Source organism: Hyaena hyaena, unplaced genomic scaffold (assembly GCF_003009895.1).
Source record: "Hyaena hyaena isolate Hyena2069 unplaced genomic scaffold, ASM300989v1 scaffold_194, whole genome shotgun sequence".
NCBI lineage: Eukaryota > Metazoa > Chordata > Mammalia > Carnivora > Hyaenidae > Hyaena > Hyaena hyaena.
Genome location: NW_024080826.1, coordinates 1,249,463 through 1,253,748, shown reverse-complemented (window position 1 = coordinate 1,253,748; position 4,286 = coordinate 1,249,463). Strand labels below are relative to the sequence as shown.

Below are 4,286 nucleotides of genomic sequence, written 5' to 3'. Positions count from 1 at the left end.
AGCAAGCATTCACTGACCCAGTAAGGAAAAATCCTGTGAACTGTCAACAATTGCTCTGAACCCAATTTTACCAACTGAACCCGCTCAGCCGGAAGTGGGAAACAAAAGGTGACCCACATCCAAATGCAAACGAGCCTATAAAAGGATACTCAGACCCACTGGTGTTGAGAGAAAATGGAAGCTAACTAAGAAGAAACATCCCCCCACCATCCTCTTGGGGAAAAAACCCCCACAAAATCAGTAATGAGTTGTGGGGACAGCAAGACGCTGGCGCCCTCCTCAGAAAGCACCTGTGCTTCTGTAAATGGTGGACACCTCATTGGGAGCCAGTCTTATTCTGCGTCAAGCTTTCAAATAGGCCTGCCGCTCGAGAGAGAAATTCCAGTTCCAGAGTTATGCTGAAAAAGTAGCCGCAGGTGAGTCTCTGAAAGCACACACGTGGGTGTTTACGCATCTGCAACAAGGAGGCGCAGACAGAGCCGGCATCGCGTCTCCTCCACGGACCTCGGCAGGGGGTGGCTGGGAGAAAAGGAGATCTCTCTGTACTGAACTGAGTATCTTGCTAAGACAGGGTGTAAAACAAAAATCCAGAATAACGTATCCATGTAACACACACCTGTAGGTGTATAAACACAGGTATAAAAATGTCAGCACTAATGCTAAGCAGATCCCCAGGGCCCCGGGGATCGGCTGCTGTGTGGCTATGAAGCACCTTCTCTTGGTTTGGGAAAGCCTGTGGTCTCCAAACACACTTCGTCAATTTCCCCAACTGGAACTTGGCAGTGACCCGCGGAGCCCATTCATTCCCTGGTTTATGGTCGCTGCCGTGGCGACCTGGCTCCTTGAGTTTCAGCCTGGCTGAGTTGGAACTGGAGCATTGTTCTTAGTAAACTGTTACATAGCTGGAAGCTTTTCTTTTTTAATCTTTGAGGGCAAGACTGAGTACTTGGCCCAGTATCATCAATTAACTGCGTGGGATGGATTCGGAAATCCCTCCCCCATCTCCTCTAAGGCCCATCTCTACGCTGCATGGAAGGAAACGACTCGTTCTGCTGCTATACTCTGGTGTACGCGAGCAGAGGAGCCGTGGAGCACGGTCTCAGTGGAGCGACACAAATGTCTTCACGGCCATTCTTGGCTCATCTCGACCATCAGCTCTTGTCACCTGTCTGCGTCTGCCAGACGATGCCACGCAGGGTTTTTTGAGGCAGAGCTGTCACATAGGTGTCACTTGGCTGCAAATAAAATGTGCTACCTCCATCTACTTAGCATTTGGGGGAATGCAAAATAACAGGAGGCAGATTATACTTTCTTGTTCTCAGAAATATTACAAGAGAATATGTCAGAATTCCTCATTCCTATCAGCGGGAAACCAGAGAACTAGGTGAACCCTGACAAATAATCTACATTTAAAAGAATCTGTATTTGGGGCGCCTGGGTGGCTCAGTCGGTTAAGCGTCCGACTTCTGCTTAGGTCATGATCACACAGTCCATGGGTTTGAACCCCACGTCAGGCTGACAGCTCAGAGCCTGGAGGCTGCTTAGGATTCTCTGTCTCCCTCTCTCTCTGGCCCTCCCCTGCTCTCTCTCTTCAAAAATAAATAAATATATGTTTAAAAATTTTAAGAATTCATATTCGAAGATATTTCAAGTCAATGGAATTTATTTAAGGTGGTGCAGTTAAATTAACTCTTTCGTTTTGGCTTAAATATGACTACTGAATGTGTCATTTGGAAAAACAAGAAACCTCACTAATAAGGTATTCACACAGAAAGTATTTGCCAGTGGCTACCCTGTGTGTGTGTGTGTGTGTGTGTGTGTGTGTTTAAAAGAGTAATTAACTTTTTAAAAAAAGTAATTATCTTGGATATACTACTTTTTTACAGGAAGGTTAAAATCAATGACCCGAATGCCAGTTTGATCTCATCCCATTGAAAATTGGACCTAGAGCCTAAGAGGCTTTGGAAAATTACCTCGTGTAAGTAGTGTGGGTGCCCCCACTATGCTAGGAGTCTGAATAGAATTAGGCAAAGAGAAAATCATTTTTGTAATCACTATGCCTTCCTTTTATCTGTTATATAACCTCAAGTTTTAGGAAGAAAAGAGGATCATGAAATCAGGTAGCTTCTTAGACAGGTAAGCATTTTACAAAGCATGGATTGTGATCCAAACTGTGTCATTTAGATAGTTTTCTATTTTAACCACCTTGTAAAAACCAGGCAAATAGGGCAGTGACAGAGTGACTTGCAGGAGATCAGCACCCCTGCTAAGAACAACTGGCAGCCCCTCGTGAAACTACAGGAGTCAGGGGTGCGGGGCAGCCGGAGGGCTTAGCCCAGAGGGACGCGCGCCTCCATAGGGTGAGGCAGCGGTGCGCGAATCCCTTCCCTCGTTCAAGCGTTTTCAGATTCCAGACACTGAGTGAGGGAGGGGGGCCTGGGAAGAAGACAGTCAAAAAGAACCTAACAGCGCAAAGTAGGGGAGATAAAATATCAGACCAATGCCTTAGGAAGCACACCACGCTCTTAGTTTGGTCTGTAAGTGGGAGATATTCTTTTTCAGTTTATTTATATCTTTGGCTTCACATCTTTACAAATGATGGATTTTGCTACAGAGAAATTTTTTAATATGATGTAATTAAATTTATTTTCTTTTATGTTATAATTTCTAGGTCTTATTCTTACTTAGAATAGGCCCAATCTTAAATTAAAAAAAAAAAAAAAGTCTGCACAAACTTTGTGAATGCTCCTTTAAGATTCAACTTGAGAGGACAAATATTTCACGTAGCCAAAAGGGCCTCGTAAAAGCGTCAGCCCACACCAGTAGATCATTCAACAATTTAGGATTTTGCAGCCGCAAATGACTGCATTTATTGTGTAGAATGACTGCGGATACCATCATCTGCCTTAACACAGATCAGTCCAGAGTCTGACACTCAAACTCTTCAGTGCAATTATAAAACTATTCATCTTTAATCCAAAGTGAACAATCATTTATACTGTAGGTGACCTTCTAAAGCGCTGTCTAAACCACTCACATGTTTAACAAGCATATACACAGTTCAGTATCCTTGAGTATTAATTTAGGTAACCATTCTCTACAGTGAATATAGGATACAATATGGTTATATCTGCAGACTCTGGATCGGCTGGATTGACCGGTTATAGGCTCCTTCTGACTCTTGTCCGTAGTAAAGGGACTGGGGGTGAGGGCAGGTGTATCTGAATATAATATGAGCAACGGAGGTGCTCTGAAGGGTAGCTTGAAGGACCAAGGAATTCGACTATTATGGCTTTAGTTCACTGTGATCTGTGCATTTACACTTGGCCTAAGTGTTGGCCACGTTTGAACATAGCAGGTGCTTGTGCTCAAGTTATTTGCGTTAAGTAAACCTTTAGCTTGTTTCTCTTCCTATTTATAATGCCAGTCTGGCATCCTCAGACTGCAGTTTTAATTAGCTTGTGAGCTACTAATCGTTCGGTCTTCACCATCACTGTTTGGATTATGGCCATTAGCAACTTGTTTTTGCATTGGTGGAATTGAAGAAAATCATTTTGACTTACTTAAAATGTATTTTGCTATTTGGTAGAAGAAAGATGTTTGTATTTAAGCAGTTACATTTAGGCTATAGCTCAATATAAGAAAAAATGAAGCCTTCTATAGCCTGTATTTTTTATTGAGATCATGGGCATTTACTGTACTGGTGGGTCTTGCCAAGGTCATGGGTTCCTCTGCATCGCCAAAGTGTCTTCATATCAAATCAAAGGTAGTTTTAAAATATGCTTCATAGCAGATGTTTAGAAAGGCCCAAGGGGACAATTCTTATTTATTAAAGAGGCTTAAGTAAAGTAAATTCAAATTTCCAAAGAGCTTAATGGTTTTCAGGAAGAAGTACTACTCATTGTAATTTACCTATTTTTATTTTTTTAAAGAATCCTTTCTGGGACGCCTGGGTGGCTCAGTCTGTTGGGCGGCCGACTTCAGCTCAGGTCATGATCTCACTGTTCGTGGGTTCGAGCCCCGCGTCGGGCTCTGTGCTGACTGCCAGCTCAGAGCCTGGAGCCTGTTTCAGTCTGTGACTCNCCAGCTCAGAGCCTGGAGCCTGTTTCAGTCTGTGACTCCCTCTCTCTCTGACCCTCCCCTGCTCACGCTGTCTCTCTCTCTCAGAAATAAATAAAAACATTAAAAAAAAAAAGAATCCTTTCTTTATTGTACGGCATTTGCTCCTTTGTCAAACATTGGTTGACTTTTTAAATATAAACTCTATGCCCACGTGGGGCTCTAAC

General features: G+C 43.2%; 1 long non-coding RNA gene across 1 annotated transcript; it reads left to right on the top strand.

Moving 5' to 3' along the window:
- The first annotated feature begins 205 nt into the window (after nucleotides 1-205).
- Nucleotides 206-3,957, top strand: LOC120237949. The gene is made up of 3 exons (XR_005530090.1): nucleotides 206-416; nucleotides 1,887-1,978; nucleotides 3,933-3,957. It is a non-coding gene; the product is annotated as an uncharacterized LOC120237949 (long non-coding RNA).
- The last annotated feature ends 329 nt before the right edge of the window (nucleotides 3,958-4,286 follow it).